Here is a 22,192-nt window from a genome sequence, read left to right as displayed (position 1 = left end):
TGATTCCTTGAGGACCTGCTCCGTGATTTTTCCAGAGACTGAGGTGAGGCTGACTGACCTGTAATTCCCCAGATCCTACTCCTTCCCCTTTTTAAAGATGGGCACAACATTAGCCTTTTTCCAGTCATCCGGGACCTCCCCAGATCACCATGAGTTTTCAAAGATAATGGCCAATGGCTCTGCAATCACATCTGCCAACTCCTTCAGCACCCTCAGATGCAGCGCATCCAGCCCCATGAACTTGTGCTCGTCCAGCTTTTCTAAATAGTCCTGAACCACTTCTTTCTCCATAGAGGGCTGGTCACCTCCTCTCCATACTGTGCTGCCCAGTGACTAGGAGCTGACTTTGTTCGTGAAGACAGAGGCAAAAAAAGCATTGAGTACATTAGCTTTTTCCACATCCTCTGTCACCAGGTTGCCTCCCCCATGCAGTAAGAGGCCCACACTTTCCCTGATTTTCTTCTCGTTGTTAACATACCTGAAGAAACCCTTCTTGTTACTCTTAACATACCATGCTAGCTGCAACTCCAAGTGTGATTTGGCCTTCCTGATTTCACTCCTGCATGCCTGAGCAATATTTTTATACTCCCCCTGGTCATTTGTCCAATCTTCCACTTCTTGTAAGCTTCTTTTTTGTGTTTAAGATCAGCAAGGATTTCACTGTTAAGCCAAGCTGTTCACCTGCCATATTTACTATTCTTTCTACACATCGGGATGATTTTTTCCTGCAACCTCAATAAGGATTCTTTAAAATACAGCCAGCTCTCCTGGACTCCTTTCCCCCTTATGTTATTCTCCTGGTGATCCTACCCATCAGTTCCCTGAGGGAGTCAGAATCTGCTTTTCTGAAGTCCAGGGTCCGTATTCTGCTAATCTCCCTTCTTCCTTGTGTCAGGATCCTGAACTCAACCATCTCACTTTCAGGTGATATTGTAAACAAGAAGCGAGCAGCATTAGTTCCGCAAATTGTAACCAAACTGATTTGTCTGAGTGCTTGGCTGAACAATAAATAGGACTGAGTGGACTTGTAGGCTCTAAAGTTTTACATTGTTTTATTTTTGAATGCAGTTATATTTTGTACATAATTCTACATTTATAAGTTCAACTTTCATGATAAAGAGATTGCACTACAGTACTTGTATGAAGTGAATTGAAAAATACTATTTCTTTTGTTTTTTACAGTGCAAATATTTGTAATAAAAAAGAAAGTGAGCACTGTACACTTTGTATTCTGCACTGTAACTGAAATCAATATATTTAAAAATGTAGAAAACATCAAAAATATTTAAATAAATGGTGTTCTTTTATTGTTTAACAGCACAATTAATCGCGATTAATTTTTTTAATCGCTTGACAGCCCTAATATTAAAATAAGGGATAATTAACAAATGCTGATGCTCACCTCACAGCACAGTCCAGGTGGGAAAAGTGACCAAATACAGGGAGCCCTGGTGTTGTGTGCATTGGGGGGACTGTGTGTGTGTGTATTCAGGGCTGTCCATAGCTATTCTGGGGCCCTACACAGGTCCCCCCAAGCCTCCCTAGGAGCACGAGTATAGCAGAGAGGAAACACTGGCACCCAGGTCAAGTAGGTGTTTTTGAAACTCCCAGCCAAGACCTCTGTGCAAGCGTTTGATCTCATGGGTGGTGTGGGAGAATCCCAGAAGACAGCTGAGCAGTTGTGATCTCTGCACCATAAGTGAGATCATAAGAGACCCACTGGGATAGCACTTGGATTGAAAGCTCTTTGGGACAGGGACTGTCTTTTTGTTCTGTGTTTGTACAGCACCATACAAAATGGGATCCTGCTTCTCCTTAGTGCTACTGCACTAGAAATTATAAATAACAATAATGAGAGACAACCTCTTTGCTGCATCTCTGACTGAAAAGGCTTTTCCCTGAAGCACTCACATAGGAGCTAATAGGATCCTATTAGCCATTCATGCCCTTGTTAAGTCCTACAGCAGTGCAGGATTTGTTTTCCAAATTAGCTGGTATCCTGCATGCATGATGCACCCCAGCTTCCCTTTCCTCTCTCTCCAGAAGTATGTCTGCATTCTCCTTTCCTGTTGGCCTGAAACATACTGTTGATGTTGAGCAGGGTGAGATGATGCTGTAAAGCTGACTAAGTGTGAGGCCTGGCCCTGGGCTGGTCTCTGATTAGCTGAGCACACATGTTTATTCACTTGCCTAGTGGGACTACATCTACTGACAGTGCTTACAGCACCTCATTAGCTGCACTAAAGCTAGACAAGTTAGGGCTAACAATGGAGAGCTCTGCAATAACACCACCCCCGCCAACCGCTAAACTGCTCTCTTTCATGCTCCTAGGCCTGCTGCAGCTGTTGATCTCTGACTGATAGCTCCCGCCACCAATTCACCATTCTTTGCTCTAGCTAAACAATATATCAGCCCTCTTCCAGCAGGGTATTCTGCACCAAGTGCTGTTGAGAAGGGGGTGGCCTTACAGAGGAGAAGGGGCAGGGACTGTACCTCTCTCTCGACACACATACAGTTATTTTAGACAGAACTGGTAGACACCGATTGTCAAGGTTGTCCAGCGTTTTCCACTATAAGCTCCTGCATACAGAGGCTTATACCTTTGTCAAACTTGAATTATTTGGGCTGATATTTCCCATGCTTGCTTTCTGCCTCAGGTAGAATGTTTACGTAATGTTTCAGCAGAAAGCCAGTGGAAATAGGTTGCTTTGCCAGTGTTAAAATGTTTTTTTTTTCAGTCTCTCTTCAGAGACTTCTGGTGTGGAGCATAATTAGCTTTCCAGCTTTCTTCAGTCTAGCAAATACTTGTGTAAGCCACTGGCAAAATATTTGTTGTCACCTACTTTGCCTGGACCACGGATCAGATAACCCACTAGTGCTGCCAGTGGGTCTTTTAGCCCAAATGATAGAGATCTGTGCTGTGTCATAGTCATCAAGTTTAAGGCCAGAAGAGAACACTAGATCATCTGTGGTTCTAAAGATCCTAGGTTCAGAATCCTGTTGAGGACAGGCGGGGCTTACATATGTACAAAGTCATGTTAAAAGAGCATAAAGCTTGCAAAGTTGAGCATTTAAGTTAGGAATACCAGAATGAATGTTGCCTATGCAACCTTAGTTTTGAGCTCCCGGTGTGTGTGCCTCATCATGCAGCCGTTACTTATGGACAATCTAAGGCCATGTCTACACTACATGTACTGAAGCACCATAGCTACAGCGCTGTAACTATGCCGTGGTAACCCTGTAGTGTAGACAGGGACTACAGCAATAAGGACTTTTTTTCCATCACTGTAGGAACTCCACCTCTTGTTCCACCCCCATTCTTCCATTGACCTAACCGCATCTACACTGGGGGGTTAGGTTGGCATAGTGATGTCACTCCACATGTGGATTTTTCACACCCCTGAGCACCATAGTTATGTCAATCCAAGTTTTAAGTGTGGAGCAGGCCTGAATCATGTACAAAATGTTCTACCAGACTCCTGCTTTGTGGAGTGCACAGTATGATGAGTGAGGCAAAGTGTTACAAGAAGAGAAGCAAATGTTTTCCTGTGTTGAAGGCATTGTACTATAATCTAGGATTTCTGGGTTCTGTCCCTAGCCCTGCCACAGGCTTTGTGTGATGTTCACCAAGGCGATCATCATGCGAACACAGAACGCAGCCTAAGTAAATTCACAGGCAGCTTTCATTCTGGCATTTCCTAACTTGCAAGTGTTTTACATCACAACAGTAACATTCTTTGAGCATAGTTTTGTGTAAGTGATGCTAGGAAGGGGCGTCTTTCCTCTTGCTCAGTGTCCTTGTTGAAGCTGGAGGGTTCTTCCCCAGCAGCAGTTGCTTCTGTTGTATAGCCACTGGGCTTGAGGTGTTGCAGCACCAAGAAGCATGAGCCAGAACTCCCAGAACAGCCTGTCAATGCTGCTTTTTAAATAGCCAAAGAGGGCCACTGTTCCTGGGGATAAGGGGCACAACAAAATCAAGTGGAAAGAATGGAGAGATGAGAAAGCATCAGTTGGTGGGAGGTTTAAACTGAACGTTTTAAGGTCTGACACATGGAGAAAGACTGGGGGAACAATGCATCCGGGTGCTGTATAACCTGTGCAACCCAGTTTATACCTAGGTCTTGCAGGACTCAGATCCTTTGCACAAATAGACACTTAGCTATAGAGAAGTTTGCTGCAAAAAGATCTATTTAACAGTATGGTTGGTGTGCTGCGTAATGCCCCCCCTATGTTGTTGTAGTTTTATTAATTACTATTACATTAATGCCCAGAAACACCAATCAAGAATCAGGGCCCTATTGCACTATGGGCTGTACAGATAAGCAACAAAGAAGACAGTCTCTGCCCCAGGGAGCTTTCAGTCTAGTGATACCTTGTGCCTCACTCTCATCCTGGATCTAGGTCCACTGGAGAGACACCAGATATGCATTTGACACAGTAACACCTATGAGCGTTTTCATTGTTTGGTATTTGTGGAACTTTAACAGTAGATCAGTACGTTCCTCTGGCCTTCTACTCTGTGTAGCCAAGTGGAAAGGGCACTGGAGTGAGATTCAGAGACCTGCTTTTAGTTCCTGGTTTTGCCATGGGCCTGCTGGGTGATCTTGGGCAAGTCACTTTACTTCTCTGTGCCTCTATTTCTGTAAAATGGGGATAAAGATACTGACCTGCTTTATAAAGCACTTGGAGAGCTAAAGATGAAAAGCACAGTATAAGAGTTAGGCAGTATTGTTGTTATATTCTAAACCTATTTGATAGAGAAAGGGACAGAGTTTGCTGAGTTCATGCAAATACAAGGTGGTCTTGGTTTCATCAGTAGCATTATCTCATCTGGGGTCCCTTGTGTTTAGGCCAAGCCTCAGGAACCTGTCTGAGGCATTGGGAGTGGCTCAGGCCAGCTGCATGTCTTCACAGTGCAATCCTTCGTGGCACCTTCTGTAGCCAGGAAGACTTGCTGATTAAGCTGGCAGCTCCAAGCAGGCTTGTGTTACCACAGCAACTCCTGCAACAACCTGCTCCAGTGGCCTCTCCCATCCTGCTTTTAAGAACTGTGTTTCAAACCCCTCACCTAGGCCAGAAGAAGAAACTGAGCTGTAGGTTAATGAGTTTATTCCTCCCTCTGAACTCCTGCTAGCATGTGGCATCCAGGTGGTGACCAGCCAGCTGAGACTTCCCAAACTCATCACTTTAGCCCTCACTGTGAATCTGCTCATTTCAGGCTTGATTCATGGTCCATCGAAGCCAGAAAGAGTTTGTTTGTTTTCCCTTGACTTCAACCGTCTTTGGATCAGGCTCTTAATGATTCGGTGCCTGCATTTGATACATTCCTCTGAGCATAGTTTGCTCATGTCCTTTACCAACACAAAGCAGTGCTTCCTCCCAGCAGGCTGACAGGGTAGTATTTCTTCCTGGAACAGGTGTAAGAATTCCCACCTCCCTTCCTGCCCACCCACTACCGCCCATGTTTTATGTGCAGCTGTTTTGATTTAGCCACCTTGGTGCTGGCAGGCCAGACTTTCCTTATGCAGCACTTGAAACCTATTTTGGCATGCTGGGGATAGGGGTGAAGCACAGTTTATAATGCAGAGCAGGTGTTCAGGCAGCTGCCTATCTGTCTCTGTCTAGGCTATAGTACCTGAATACCTGGTGTCCAAGGCTTTAGCCAGTGCCATCACAGGTGACCCAGGGCTGTGGCCCTTTCATCAGGCCGGAGCCTCAGTTTGTAGCCATTCTGAAGGCCCCAAGGCAATTGTGGAACTACAGTGTTTCACCATATACTTACATTGGGGGGTAGGATGGGGTGGGAATGGACCAGCTGTGCTTGTTGTTTAGTCCTGTTTCCATCAGGTTCCATTTCAGAGCAAAAACACACTCGCCAGCCTAATTACACTGTCGTTAAAACCCCTCCTAAATAAATAAATATCACATACTGTAATTCCAATTGCAGCCTCAATTAGGACTCCTTCCCAATACAATCATAAAACTTCAGTACAAAAACAAACAACCAAACCAAGCCACATTCAAAGCCTGACAACATCCTTTCAAATGCTTTTTAAATAACCTAGAGTGGGAGGGACACATCAAGATGAAAGATATGTATGAGACTGGAGAAGGAGGGGAACGATAGGGGATGGGATAGTGGCGAGGGCGGTTGGAGTCTATGAGGGGGATGATGGGGAATGGGATAGTGGCAAGGGGTGAGGAGGGGGTTGGGGGGATGATGGGGGATTGAGGTCTGTGAGGGGGATGGGATGGGGGCAAGAAGGTGGGTTGGTGTCTGTGAGGGGAATGATATGGGATGGGATAGTGGCAAGGGACGAGGAGGGGCTTGGGGTCTATAATGAAGAGGGAAGTGACTGAGTGGTTGGCCAGGTACATTAAGCAGTGGATAGATGATGGCTTTGTTTGGAGCTGTGCTAGTGCTGGGATGTAGAGCATACTGAATGAGAGCGAGCAGGAGCTGGAGACTGTTTTCCTTCTCTGCCGTGCAGAAGAGGAGGTAAGCTTTTGCTTTTTAGCATGGATCTGAGTAAGTGCAGTGGAGGAGTTGGAATGTGTGTCCCTGGTAGCCCTGGGTTGCACCATTTCCAGCCAGACTGGTGCCGCGATTCGGGTTTCAGTGTGGACATTAAAACCAGCCATATTTAGCGTGTTTTTCTCTGGTCAGGGAGGGGATCCCACAGCACAACTGGTAAAAAAACCAAACCAAACCAATGTAATTAAAGGGCCTCAGCACTGGATGTTCCCATAACAAGAACATTTACCCCAGGCTTCCTCACTCAGATATTTAATACTGAGCAACAATTAGAGTCTGGCAGTGTGAGGAATGCAGTGGGGAGATCTTAGCCTCTCTACTATGTGATGGTGGAAATGCTATATATAGCTACAATACATAGGTGCTGATCTCTCCTAGCCAGAGCTGCTGTGGTGCTGGGTGTGGGGAGCACCCAGCTCCTCCAGGCCTAGTCTTCCCCAGCAGGATGCGCTGTAGGGAGCATAGGGGAATTCTGGCTGCTCTCATCAGGCCAACCAAGTGGACCAAGCCAAGACTTACAGCTGGGAGCATCTGAAGGAGGACCCCTTGTCTACCATGAGCAGCCTCTCCCAGCAGGAGGCACTGTAGGGAATGGTGTGGGAGCTCTGCCTGTGCTCGGTGCTGTTCCAGTACCCTCTGCACCAAGCAGCAGTCACTGCAGGCAATGGCTCCCACTTATGCCAATCTCAGAACAGCCCAGAAATGACAGACCAGATCTTCTGCTGAATAAGTCAGCAACTCTCTACTGAAGCTGGTGGAGCTATACACCAGCTGAGGATCTGGCCTGACACCTTGACATTAATTCCTTCCTGCTGCATCTCCTGTCTGACCCAGATCTTTGGATGGAGCCAGCAAGAGACTCGGGGGTTTCCCTCACCCTTAAAAGCTGATTGAGGGAGCTGCCCTGAGGAGAAAATGCAGCATAGGGACTGTTTATCAGCCAGTGCTGGGCTGTAACAAGAATTCACTGATGGACAATATTATTAACGCTGTCAAGTTGAAAAAAAGATCTGGCTGTTGCATATAGTGCCTAGTCATTATCACTGCAAAAAATTCTCCAGCATGCTGGAAGCAGTGTTATCTACTGCTCACTATGTTAGCACTTCTTGTGATCTGCTGTTGTGTGAGTAGATCACAGACAGAGTAGACCCTGATGATGGCAGTGGCTTGGAGAATCAAAGGAGGCTGAAGGAATGAAGGGTCTAGTTTCTACTGAACTTCAGTGGGGGTCTCAGCAGCCCCTTAGGCTCCTTTGAAAAGTCCCAACCACAGTATTGAATTTGGGCACTTGCATTATCATATGGCAGCAAAATGTGTTCCAGCCCCACGCTCCCAAAGTTACTGTTGTCTCAGTGAAGCAGTGCACGTTGTGGAGATGAGGCCCATAGCAGACTGATGGCTCAAAATACCTCAAAGAGTCTCAGAGTTTAGGACCAGTGTATTAGCTTTTTGAATGACTTCAGTGCTGGTTAAATGTGCTGGCTGGAGAACTCTGGAAAGCATGCATCCCTGGACCTGGCAGAGCACCTATGTGAGGACACTCCATGCCGCCCTGCCAGTGGGACCCTGCCTAGGCAAGTGAGGACATGACTGGTTAGGGCCTGATTCATGCTTGCCCTACTACGTGCTTGCATCCAGAACATGGGCTGAAAGGAAGGTAACTTGCACACCCCTTATGCTGGGACTGGTTTGGCCAGGCTGCCCTAACTTGCTTCCCAGCCACCGTGTTGAATTTCCCCCCCATAAGTTCCTTGCTTCTCTGTGGCCAGCCTCAAACAAGGGGACCAGTGAATGCCAAGCATAACCATGGGCTTAGTGAAGGGTACAGATTTCCAGTAGGAAACAGACCGAGGCCCTTAGAGTTTAAATAAGCATGTGTATTCCTGATAGCGAATTGTTTGGGGTTCGTTTTCAAATCTACCAGTCTGTCACTGAGAAATAAAACTGCTACTGCCTTGTGTGACCTTGGGTCTGTCATTTCACCTCTCTGCATCTCTTGGTTCCCCTCTCAGCCTTTGGCTAGTTAGACTGTGGAGTCCTCGAGGCATGGACTGTCTCTTACTATGTGTCTGCAGACCCCAAGCATGGTGGGGCCCTGATCTCAGCAGGGGCTTTCTACAACTAACAAACAAGGATAAAACAATAAGCAATTGCTACTAGTTCTGTAAACCCTACAAAAATGCAGTCCATTGTGCTGCTCCTGCTGGCTTTGCAGTGGCAGTGAACTAACAAACGCTTTTCCCTGGGCTGGGCTGACATCCTTAATTATTCTGAAACACAAACAAAAATGTATTGACATGACTACATCTATATAAGTTGAAGTTATTATTGCTAAACAAAACAGGCATGTTAATTTATACTTCATTCTAAACAAAAACCAGACAAGTTTGCCTAATGGGAAAGGAGAAAGTGTGTATGAGACAAAACCGTAGGCCTGATTTCCAATGTCCCTAAACCCAAGGTTCCTAGATGTGTGGGCAGTTTTCAGTGCACACCAATAGGTTTTCCATTCTGGAATTCCAGCACCAGTGCACTAGTGTTAGAACCTGTCACTTACATATGCCAGTGTTGGCACATGGGAAGTGGGTGGAGGTGTATGCAAAATTGTCTGTGTACAAAGGGGACCAGGTTCTGATAATCAGGCCCAGAACTGTCTCATTTCCAAGACAGGATTTCCAACCAGATAGCCTAAAAAGCTAAATGTCAGGGGACATTTTCACATGCCCTTATGCACATTGACTACCCCTGTACTGCCCAGGAATGATCTCATTGATGTCAGCGGGACTAGTCATGGAGTTAGGTGTTATTCAGTATGACGTGAAGTTATCGGAATCCGGCTCAAAGCTATTTAACCTATTGAGCTGGTGCTCTTAAGGTTGTCTGGGGTTTTTATTGGTGTCCAGTAAAACACCACTAAACGGTGCATTAATTTTTTGGTTTGAACGTCTCAACCTTTATACTTGTGGTTTGCTTACGCCGGAGAGAACGCTTTGATAAAAACAAAGCCAGAAGTTGCACAGTGGGGTAGGGTTTCTGCTGTCTGTTACTCTGCGCACATCTAGTGTGCATACCCTGCCTTCCCAGTGGCTTTGGGATTACTCCCAAGTCCTGGTCTTGTCTGTGGTATGTGCACAACTCAGGCTAGTTGACTGCAGTGTTTATGCAAGATCGCTTTGCAGGGGGAAAGCAGAGGAGCATCCAGAGAGACTGAGGCTTAGGTGGGCCTGATCTCTCCAGGGCTGCTCCATCCTTATGGTGGGAAGGGTGGGAGGGTTGAGGAGGGAGCAGAGAAGCCCCCTGTGTCAGATTGAGACTGTCACCTGTTGTGCTGGAATTACCTCTGAGTCCATTTTCCCTGCCAGCTTGGGACTTCCAGAACCCTGCCTTGTTGAGCCAGACATTCTAGTTTGCTGCAACACAGACCCAGGTCTGGCCCATGCCCTCAAAGCTGCAGACTTTAACTAAAAACTATTCAGCAGGTCACCTATTTCCAGCACCCAGACACCCAGCTCACAATGGAATCCAAACCCCAAATAAATCCGTTCTACTCTGTATAAAGCTTATACAGGGTAAACTCATGAATTGTCTGCCCTCTAGAACACTGATAAAGAGATATGCACAGCTGTTTGCTCCCCCAAGTATTAATCACTTACTCTGGGTTAATTAATAAACAAAAGTAATTTTATTAATTATAAAAAGTAGGATTTAAGCGGTTTCAAGTAATAACAGACGGAACAAAATAAGTCATCAAGCAAAATACAGCAAAAACACACGTCTAAGCCTAATACATTAAGAAACTGTTTACAGGTAAAATCTCACCCTCAGAGATGTTCCAATAAGCTTCTTTCACAGACTAGACTCCTTCCTAGTTTAGGCCCAATCCTTTCCCCTGGTACAGTCCTTGTTAGTTCCAGCAGACATCTCAAGTGGTAAGTAGGGGTTTTCTCATGACTGGCCTCCTTTTGTCCTACTCCACCCCCTGTTATAGCTTTAGCACAAGGTGGGAATCTTTTGTCTCTCTGGGTCCCCACCCCTCCTTCTAAATGGAAAAATACCAGATTTAAGATGGATTTCAGTATCAGATGACGTCACGCGTCGCTGCAAAATCCCTAGCTGCATGCGATATAGTGTGTTCACACTTGCAGCGCTATTTGGAGCGGTGCACTCTGGGCAGCTATCCCACAGAGCACCTCTTTCGCTAAGACTCGTGGGAAGGCGGAAGGGGTCGCTGGGCATCCTGGGTCCTGTCCCAATGCCCCGTGATGCATTGCTTCACATTCCAGCAATCCCCGTGCTTCTGTCCACATTTGTCGCCATCTTTCAGTGGTTTGTGTACTACGCACCCTGCCCTGCCTCTTTCAGGCTGCAGGAATGGATCCCAGAGCTGTTGACCTAGCACTGACCAACACGTCACTAGTGGCAGTGAAGTTATTCCTTAAACTACAAAGGCAACAGGAGTGTGACGTTGATCTCGCCACTTATACTAGCTATGACACGAGATTGCTTGTGGCATTTGCAGAGGTGCTGACCACAGTGGAATGCCTCTTTTGGGCTCAGGAAACAAGCACTGAGTGATGGGATCACATCGTGATGCATGTCTGGGATGATGAGCAGTGGCTGCAGAACTTTCGTATGAGGAAAGCCACATTCATGGGACTGTGTGATGAGTTTGCCCCAGCTCTGCGGTGCAAGAACATGAGAATGAGAGCTGCTCTGCCACTGGAGAAGCGCATGACAATTGCCCTGTGGAAGCTGGCTACTCAAGACTGCTACCAATCAGTCGCTAATCAATTCGGCGTGGGAAAGTCGACGGTTGGAGTCATGCTGATGGAAAAGTGCAGGGCCATTAATCACATCCTGCTCCGAAAGACCGTGACTCTGGGCAACGTGTGTGACATTGTGGGTGGCTTTGCACAAATGGGCTTCCCTAATTGCGAGGGGCGATCGATGGCACGTGCATTCCAGTTCTGGCACCAGACCACCTAGCCACCAAGTACATTAATCGGAAGAGGTATTTCTCAATCGTTCTCCAGGTGCTTGTGGATCATCGTGGGCATTTCACAGACATTAACGCAGGCTGGTCCAGAAAGGTGCATGACGCACACATCTTTCAGAACACTCTCCTGTTCAGAAAGCTGCAAGCAGGGACTTTCTTCCCTGAGCAGAAGATCACTGTAGGGGAAGTCGAAATGCTCATTGTGATCCTGGGAGATCCTGCCTACCCCTTAATGCCATGGCTCATGAAGCCATACACAGGGCAACTTGACAGTAGCAAGGAGCGGTTTAACAACAGGCTGAGAAAGTGCAGAATGACTATGGAGTGTGCATTTGGCCATTTAAAAGCCCGCTTACGATGCCTGTATAGGAAGCTGGATATGGCCAATAACAATATTCCTATGCTTATAGCCGCATGCTATACGCTCCATAATGTTTGTGAAGGGAAGGGTGAAAGCTTCACTCAGGGCTGGACTACAGAGCCTCAGCACCTGGAGGCTGAGTTTGAACAGCCAAAGACCAGCCAAAGAGGGGCACAGCGTGGGGCCATAAGAATTAGGGATGCTTTGAGGCAGCAATTTGAAGCTGAAAGCCACTAGTATTTGTTGTTATGCTCGGGATTGCAGTGCTTGTAATGCTAGGAGGTGACTGGTGCACATGATGCAAGAAGGGGCCTTAACATAATTATACGTTGCTTTGCAGTGCTCTTTTTCCTTTCACTTAACAGAATAAAGATTGCTTTCAAACAAACACAATTCTTTTATTGAAAGACAACAGCCAGAGGAGAGAGTCAAAAGAAAAAAATCATCAGCAGGGAGGGGGAAGTCTCAAGAGGAGGAGGGGTCCCGGGATGGCTACAGATTTGTGTCCAGGGATCATACACAACCTTCTTCTTTGGAGTACAATGTAGCAGATGCTGTACTTCAGCAGGGCCAAACTGCAGAGGGATGGGTGTTGAGTGCAATGGATATTGGGAGTTCACAATGCTGGACTGTGGGAAGGGAGGAGTGGAATGCTGCGGGTAGAGAGTGGAGCCGGGAGGTTGATAAGAGTGTGTTGGCGGTGGGGGAGGGGCTCACGGGAAAGAATTTTGCGACGGCAGCTGCAGGGGAGGGCGGATACAGAGCTGCTTGGTTTGAAGAGCTAGTGTCGCCTGGAGCGTGTCCACTTGGTGCTCCATAACTGTTAAGAGCCACTCCGTGGCTTCTTTCTGGTGTGCCGCGTTCTCTTTTTGGTCCCTCTTCTTGCTTTCCTGCCACTCCTTCAATTCTTTTTCTCAGCCACGGAGTGCATCATAACCTCATGCAGAAAGTCCTCCTTAGTTCTTCTTGGCCACTTTCTAATTCTGCGCAGCTGTTCTGCCACCAATAACAAAGAGGGAGAGTGGGCTCCCAAAGTCATCTCTGTAAAGTTTAAATGCAACATTTTACAGAAGCAGTATTGTTTGCAACACAGATAACACTGTTTCAGTGCTTTAAAACACAGCCAGTACTCAGACACCTGTCACTAACTGGCTCACCCCAGGCAAGCACACATGAGCCACAAGGTCCCCAAAATGGTGAGTAGCTGCAGTGGCAGGGTAAATCTCTGTTCCTGGACCCTGCTATACACTGGGCACGTGGCTCTTGGGCACCTGGGGAGAACCAGGTAGGGTGGGCCTAATAATCATTCCTGTCCCCACCCTTTGCATAGGAGGTGATCATTATGGAAAATATCTTGCTGCTGAGGGTGAGCAGGGAATCAAGGGAGGGTCTTCTCCAAGCCTGCAGCTTCTGTCCTGGCGCCTATGTGGCTAGCCTGTGTGCAGCAATGGTCCCCTCACCCGTGACGGCAAAGTGTGCAGGAAAGTTACTGTTAATGGGGCAAGAAACAAAGCAGCTCTGCCGAGGAACCTGCAGCAGTGGATTGCCCAGTATCTCCACAAGAGTTTCCTGGAGATTCCTGTGAAGTGAGGGAGTGTATCAACAGCCTGTTCCACCGCTCAGGCTAGGCATGAGGTAGAAAACAAGCCTGCTTTCTCCAACCTTCCTGCCCCCAACAACTTGCTTCAGCAATTCCCAAAATCAGATCCACTTACCAGGGGCATCCTCTCCTGTTTGCTTTTCGCCAACTCCGACTGCTGTGACTGGCTAGGGTCCTCCAGGGTAGAAAAGAGCTCCTGACTGCATGCATCTCTGGCCTCTGAGTCATCCTCTCCCTCTGGATCCCCCTCCCCCTCTTCATCCAAGATTGCCTCCTCCTGGCTGGGTCCACATGCAAGCCAACAAAGTATCCACAGGGGTCTTCACAATGGAGGTGGGTTCACCACCGAGTATCACATCCAGCTCTTTGTAGAACCAGAAGCTCATGGGCACGGCACTGGAGCAGCGGTTTGCCTCCTGAGCCTTGTGGTATGCATTCTGCAGCTCCTTCACTTTGACCCTGCACTGCAATGTGTCCCGGTCATGGCCCCTCTCTATCATGCATCGTGAAATCTGTCTGTAGGTATCATAATTCCAATGGCTGGAGCGCAGCTGGGGCTGGACAGCCTCCTCTCCCCAAATGCCGATGAGGTCCAGCAGCTCAGCATTGCTCCAAGCGGGGGATCGCCTGGTGCGTGGAGCAGGCATGGCCACTTGAAAAGATGCACTGAGACCACTGCACACATCACCGAGCAAACAGGAAAGGGACTTTCAAATTTGCAAAGGAATGTACAGGGTGGGGCTGATGGTTGGTCACCTGAGGGCAGGGCAGTAGAGTTAAAACTGATGGCCAGAGAGGTGAGAACAAGCATTGTGGGACACCTCCCATTCATGAATCCTGTTCTCATCAGAAAAGGAAGTTGCAAGTTAATTGTAAGTAACATGGATAGATTTGGTGGCTACCACTTCTGGAAATTTTGGCAGTACATTCTCCATGGCATTGACCTAAAAGCTTACTTGACTGTCCGACTGGAGAGTTCTCTATCCACATCCTTTCCACCCAGAGTCTTTTTTCTACCTTCCAAAGGGTTAATGCCCTGCTCGCCCGCTGTCTCTCCACAAAGCCTCACAACATTTTTTGTGCTGCATAAGGCTGTAGACAGCAGGGAGCAGCTTCTCTAAGTAACGAGCTACCCACACTGGTTCTGCAGACGGAAGGGATGGTGTTGAGCTCATGTCTGCCACTCTGTTCTGGAATCTGCCCATTCTTGCCAGCACCAACAGGCGGAGGGATGAGCTAATCATTTCCAAGCCCAGTGTCTAAAAGGGGTGGGGGTGGAGGACATGGGAGGGCTAAACAAGTTCATTGAACTGCTTTAGTCTTTATTTTCAGTCCCTGCAGAGACTATTTCACACCAACCCATTCACATTCAGACCAGCGGCGGCTCCAGGCTCCAGGCCCCAGCACGCCAAGTGCGTGCTTGGGGCGGCAAGCCGCAGGGGGCGCTCTGCCGGCGCTGCGAGGGCGGCAGGCAGGCTCCCTTCCGTGGCTTGCCTGCGGAGGGTCTGCTGGTCCTGCTGCTTCAGTGGACCTCCCGCAGGCACACCTGCGGAGGCGGACTCTCCACAGGCAAACCACGGAGGCAGCCTGTCTGCCGTGCTTGGGGCGGCAAAATCCTTAGAGCCGCCCCTGATTCAGACCCTGCTGACAGAAGAACTGGGATGCAGCTTGAACTAGCCACCAAGCTACATCTGGACATAGGTAGTCATATATATGGGCAGAGACAAGTCATTACCCATATAAGGCTTGATTTTCAAGGATGTTGAGCACCTGGAGCTCCTATTAACGTCAGCTGGAGTTACGACTGCTTGGCTTCTCTGATAATAAGGCCCAAGGTCTATCTGTAGGTTGCCAGGTCTGTATCTTCTTTCTTGGAACCTAGACAGCTCTCCCAGATGCCACAATGCTAGGTCCCTTCCATATTACATCTCTCTATGCTTCTGGTCTGGCTTGGAATGAAACTGGTTCATTCCATTGTGCTCTCAACCTGTCTGCCCTGCTAACAGGGTAAAACAGCCCTGTCTGAAATGGACTAGCTCTGCTGAAGAGCCTAAGAGGATACACCCTTAAATTAAATACAGTTAAAAATCCTATAATTACAACAATTATTAACGCTATTTACTAGGCCAAGTTCACAGAGCACTGGAAACATAAACATGGAATATACAGAAACCACATCGTTGTGAAGTACCCAGTGGATTTGCTTGTGTTTGAGGGAAACTTTGTTACAGAGAAAGAGAGAGATGAAGTTAAAAGATCTTTTGCACGTCTGTTCTGAGGCCTGTAATTAAAAAAATTACACTGGTTAACTGTCTGGCCGTCCCTCATGCTTCATTTAAAAGGACCGCATAGCCTTTTCATGGATATAGGCTGATGTGACCCACCAGTATCTGATTTGTGCATGAACTTACGTGTTACATCACTGCCATTTCATGCTGCCATGCGTGCACACACATGTGTACATACACAGACATGCACACATACAGAGCTGCCAGTGGTCCAAAGTCCCAGCTTGTGGTTGTGTCCTTTCTGTTGTGCTTGGAGCAACTTTATTTACAAGTCAGGAGGCAATTAATTAAAAGCAAGAACTGATTGTGTTCAGTGCAAGATGAATTTAGCTGAGCTTCATTGAAACTGCAAGAGCAAAGAGGGCAGTTGTCTGACTCCTCAGAAACCCTTCCTAACTAATTCTCCCTGGTAGGAGCAGGCTACATCATCAGGAGAAACTCTTATTGGCTGATCATGTCCTAAGGGCGTGACACTTGTGTGCTGTTTTCACATAACTGCTCCACAGCAAGGCGTAGCTCTGTCTAAATCAAGACTCTTCACCAAGTCCACATGGTCCATAAATATCGCACAGGACCCCTTTTTAGTTCTGGGGCAGTTAACTTACATAGATTCATCCTTCCACTCTCTAACTCCAAATTATTTCCATCTCTTTAAAAGCAAATAAAATTAAGAAAAATAACAGTGAAATTTCTAGCATATGTTAGCAGCAATTTCAAGTGTATCTGCTATAAGATCCCTGTGGACTCCGTGCCATTTCCTTATTGGATCTTGTGCAACATTCATTCTTTGGACCCTGCACAACCAGCAGCAAAAGAAATGTAACTTTCGCTCCAACACACCTTTTCTTAACAGACTGTGGCCTCTGCAGTGATGGACACTTCAGAATTAAATAGGTTGCAGGGATCGATTGAGCAAAGGGCCCGATCCAGCTTCCACTTCAGTGGGAATTTTACCATTTACTTTAGTGGGAATAGAACTGGGCCCTCATTTCTCTTTCCCTGGAGTGGGAGGATATTGGCAGTCACCGGGTTAAGAGACACAAGCAAGGCTGACTTCTCATGCTGCAGCTAGTGGATGATGCATGTGAGAATAAGAGGGGAAGGTTGTTGTCCAAGAGGAAGTGTGCTTCAGATTTTTTCAGGGGTTCATTAGTTATTTTTCCTAAAATACAATGAAAACATTCTGCCACTTCCCCAAGTCTAGCCCATTGCTTGGGACCAGCTTGCTTGATATGGTGGTCATAGGTGAAATCTACTCCAATGCAGAGACCTAGGCATGGCCCAGGTGAAGTCCCTCTTCAGCCTCCAGCTGGCCCTCTGTAGAGGGGCAAGCTTCTCTCACATGTGTTCCTTACATCCTTTCCCAATGCAGCATGGCCACAATAGCAATCAGCGGGCCAAAGCCACTCCCATTAGAGCTCCCTATGTGCAGCAGTGACAGGTTGTTCTCCAGGAAGTGGAATCCACATCCCTTCCCCTTGATCAGAAACAGCTGGAATTTTCAGCACAAATCCCAGAGGGCATGTGGTGGGATAATTCAGATGAGGTGTGAGAGTCTTGGGGCCTCTGAGATGGAAAGGGTTGATGTTACTAATGTGACGCTGTGTTCAGGGAGAGGCAGGCTGTTACTGTTCTGGTTGTTCTCCTGTGTGATACTTTTGGATAGGCGTCTTTTTAGGTGATCAAGCAGCAATAAACAGTGATGCACATGTAATACCGACAGACCCCGGTAGGGAGCGGGTGGAATCAAACCTGGGATCTTTAGAGCTTAGTGCATGAGTCTCTACTGCATGAGTTAAAAGCCAAATGGCCCTTAACTAAGGCTGTAGAGCAGACTCATTAATCTCTCTCTCTAAGTGGTCTCAGTGCCACTAGATGGGACAGAACACCACACGCAGGAGGTGTGTGGGTTACTCCTGGGAGTAGTCAGGACGAGCAGAGACTCCCCTTTGTACTGTGTGGTTTGTCCGGTAGGAGTTGGATGGGGTTCATCACATAGGGATAGGTGAATCTCAGTTGTTCAGAGGTTTGACTCAGATAAGCACCCAAGATGCACATCTAAATGAGCTGGCCCCCTCCATTGGTTCAGCTGGACAAGAGTCTTGTGAGAGTAAAGATCCCTTCTAACCTATGTTCTGTGGTCCTACTAAAGGGAGGGAGTGTGAACTTTACATAGCTCATGGACTCTGTCTGGAAAAGAGACCTGCTTGTGAAGGAAAATTTATTTGTTCTTTCATTTTTGGTTGTCTTTGTATTACATTTTTACAAAGTTAACAACTCTTCCTCTCCCCTCACAAAAAAAACCAAAACCCTCTCTCCCCCTCTATCGCCCCAACCAACAGCAATATAGTACACAAAACCAATCCTTCAGCGAACACAGCATACAGATCCAAACCACTATAATATATATGCTCAAAGAGATGGGCCGAGACCAAATCCCCAGAGCCAGACACTCCAAACATTGAAGTAATTTGAACCCAACTTAGAATTTCATAGTTGGTCCATTTCCATAATGGGCCAAACCAAAGCCTTTCTCCCAAAGCACCCCCCAGCTCTGGCAGAGTCCAGGTCAGCATCTGAAGTTTGCAGCTCAGTCCTATCCCGAGCACAAACAGACCTATTAATCTGTAGAATAAACCCAACCAAATGACATGACCGGCAGGAGCCAGCCAACTTCCCCATCATTTACAGTTTATAAATAGCACAATAATAAAAGGTAAGGTAGCTAAAGCAATTCTGCAACCCAGAGTATCTACTCTAAAATCAGAATGATCAAGTGAGTACAGCAGGGCTGCTATTAATATCCTTATATATGACAATGGCTTCATTGACAATCATTATAACTCTCACAGCTCTCTGTGTCTCCATCTTCAGAGTATTATCTTGACATGGCCTGCTAGACATGTCACACTCTTTATAACATTCATCCCAATTTGATTCTTAACCGATAAAGTGACCTACATGGAAAATCAGTTAAAATTCAGCATCAACATTTCTCAGTTCATATACCAGAGTATGAGGCAACAATGAACTACGTTCTGTCATGGAATCATAGAATATTGGGGTTGGAAGGGACCTCAGGAGGTCATCTAGTCCAACCCCCTTCTCAAAGCAGGACCATCCCCAACTAAATCACCCCCGCCAGGGCTTTGTCAAGCCTGACTTAAAAACCTTTAAGGAAGGAGATTCCACCACCTCCCTAGGTAACCCATTCCAGTGCAATGTAGAGAAACCAAATATACCACTGCCTCAATCCTGCTTTAAGTTAAATCAATGGGAGTTTGGCTATTGATTGCAAAGGAAGTAGGATCAGACCCTTTCTCTGTGGCTGATCCACTAATAAAAACACTTATTCACATATCAGATGACTTATTTGTGAAGGACCCCGTCCTAAAGCATCTACTCAGGGAAAACTTGCATTGAAATCAAAGATGGGCTTCGCTGACATAAAACATGAGTAAAGATAGAATCTGGTCCAGAAAGAGAGAAATCTCCAAATTCCAATGATATCCCATAGTCCAAAATTAAAAGGATCTGTAAATCCCAGCCATTTTATACATGTTGATCACGTGTTAGAGGGGAGGAAAGACATTTTTACTCTGCTAACGAGGCATCTAGGTAATGACTTTTAGAGGTGAATAACAAGTTATAATGTAGCAGTTTGTGAAGGATTAAAGAAGGTTAAGAAAGACAAACAATTATTAATCTTAAAGTAATTAATACTTTTGTCTCCATATAAGTAAAAATTGATATTTGTCCATGTCTTCCTGACATACACATAAAGAAATTAGATAGAAATATAATTACTCTTGCTGGAAGGTTACAATGTAACACTACTTTATTTCTTAGAATTTAGAACAATAACATACAAAAACCCCAAAACAGAGAGACAAAACAGGCTGCTCCCTAAAAAACACTTTACTCCCAACCACTTTAGGCTGGCTTTCAGCAGAGCAAACAGACTGTGATCACATGCTTCCATACAGAGCCCTTTAGCCTGCGAGCAGAACCAAGAACCTGCCCCCCTCCTCCTCCCCACACACGGCCCCTACCCTGAAGAGCTTACAATCTAAATGGACAAGACAGTACAAGAGTAGGACTAAAGAAGTATAATTGTCCCCATTTCACAGGTGGGGAGCTGAGGTACAGAACAATTAAGTGACTTGCTCATGGTCACACAGAGCAGGGAACTGACCCAGCACTCCTAATTCACAGTCCTGTATGTTAACCAAAAGACTATCCTCCCTCTTTTTTTTTTTTTTTTTTTTTAAAGAAATCAGTTACTTAGCTGCCAAGTCCAGAATTCAGTTGTCCTTGTTTCACCCACATGTCACTAATGAAAATTCCACCTATAGGTCCATCACTTTAAGAAGATGTGTTTTTAGGAGTTACAAGGGAACACTCAGTATTTCCAGCACTTGCGATTTTATTGTGAGTCTTGCAATATTTGGTGTTTTCTTAAAGCCCCAGCTCCTGGAGTCATGATGTTATGTAAAAATCTTGGATTTCATTTAAATCAAAGTAAATTTCTAACCCTTGTGGTTGGAGAGAAAAGCTTGCAAATGTGAATCCAAAAGGCTCAATAAACAGAAGGCAAAAACAAAAAAAAAATTCTTCATAATTTATTTTTTCTTAGTAATCCCTTGATTTTAAGCCAATCTCCTGATTTTTGGGCCTGACTCATGATTTTTTTTTTTTTTTTTTTTTGATGGCTTGGGGTTGGTAATACTGGAACACACAAAATTCAGAGCTCAGGACTTGCCAGGTAAGCAAAGGAGAAGCTGATTCTCAGAGCAAATTGCCTGCATATGTGACTGTGTTTATAATTGCTAAGCATGCCCATATCGGACAAGCTGTGGGGTACAAAAAGACATTCTGATCACTAGCTCTGATTGCAGGGAAGGGTAAGAAAAATCCTTTTGAGGTGTCTCCATCATAAAAAGGAGCAGTTCATCTTAACTAGTTTGGGACTTGACCCTGCAGTCCTCAGTCAACCCACACTGACTTCCCTTGAATGTCTGATGCGGAGAAAGGCTGCCTAACTCAGCTTGACCATTTGAAAATATTGGAAACCTGAGTGCTTCATAGTTGTTTGGAAGGTAATAGTTGTTGTAAAGATGTTCGGTTAATGTCCCAGGGTATTAAATCAACTCCTAAGTACAATAAAGAGCCTAGTTCACAGTGACTTTTAAATGTCCCAGTCTGTGTTTTCTAACAGCAAAACAGATTCTTTCACTCCCCTTCTGTATCATCAGAGTTTGCCCTTACTTAGGCTGCGTTTATACTACAGACTTACTTTTGCTGGCATAGCTACATCAGTCCTTGTGCAAAGGGTTCTGACCACTGACTATGCTGGCAGAAGTCCCTTGCGTAGATGCAGCTATATTAGCAAAGTTGTGCTTTTAGCAGTTTAGGTTGTTTCGCTTATTGGGGGCAGTTTTATTATACAGAGCTAAGTGCAGCTTTGCCAATATAGCAGCATTCACAGTAGGAGCGCTTTGCCAGTGTAGTATCCAGTACTCCTTTACTGGCAGAGCGCTCCTAGTGTAGACATGGCCTTAGAAGTCTCATTAGAAGTGTTATCTCCCAGTGAGAGGCTGGAATAATGACAGGTATTTCCAAACCCTATTGAGAAAAGCACTTTATTCTACAAGCAGTTTCTCTGATGATTTCTGTAGGACTTTACAGACAAAGGTTCTCCTCAAGTTGAGTGAAAGTGGCACAGTTGTGTCCTTGCCACTTACCTAGCTACAAACTCTAAGATCACTGGAGTTTTCCTTGAATGATTTGAGATCTTTGCAGTTCCTCAAGTTTTATTATATAAAAGCTTTCACCTTGACTGAATGAGGGATGAAGGGGTAACTGAACACAAACCCCTTTTGCTGGGCTTTTCAGTAAATGCCATGTTTTGCACATGCAATTGCATGTACGTGCATTCTCAATTTTCAGCTGTCAGATTGCTCCAGCGAAAATATTTCAGTGTATTTGCCCATGTGCTTGCACCTAACTACATGCGCTTGTGCCTGCCCTTTCTCCGGGTCTGTACTCAGATGATTAGCTCGAGCCAGTGCCCAGGCCATAACATCCATTTTGTTGTTTGTAGTGCACTAATTCAAGCCAAGCTAATCAAGGGCGGCTCCAGGCCCCAGCACGCCAAGCATGTGCTTGGAGCAGCATGCCGTGGGGGGCACTCTGCTGGTCGCTGGGAGGGCAGCAGGTAGGGTGCCTTCGGCGGCATGCCTGTGGAGAGTCACTGGTCCCGCGGCTTTGGTGGACCTCCCGCAGGCGTGCCTGCAGAGGGTTCACTGGAGCCGCGGGACCAGAGGACCCTCCACAGGCATGCCTGCGGGATGTCCACCAAAGCCATGGGACCAGCGAGCGGCAGAGCACCCCCCGCGGCATGACACCGTGC

At 46.4% G+C, this 22,192-nt stretch overlaps 1 protein-coding gene across 9 annotated transcripts in view; it reads left to right on the top strand.

Moving 5' to 3' along the window:
- Window positions 1-22,192, top strand: part of LOC116836020 (ankyrin repeat and fibronectin type-III domain-containing protein 1-like) — a 493,838-nt gene that overhangs the window by 441,231 nt on the left and 30,415 nt on the right. The gene's annotated exons all lie outside the window — the stretch shown is intronic.

Source organism: Chelonoidis abingdonii, chromosome 9 (genome assembly GCF_003597395.2).
Source record: "Chelonoidis abingdonii isolate Lonesome George chromosome 9, CheloAbing_2.0, whole genome shotgun sequence".
Taxonomy (NCBI): Eukaryota; Metazoa; Chordata; order Testudines; family Testudinidae; genus Chelonoidis; species Chelonoidis abingdonii.
The sequence above is the reverse complement of the archived record's forward strand: the minus strand, read 5'-3'. Positions and strand labels throughout refer to the sequence as shown.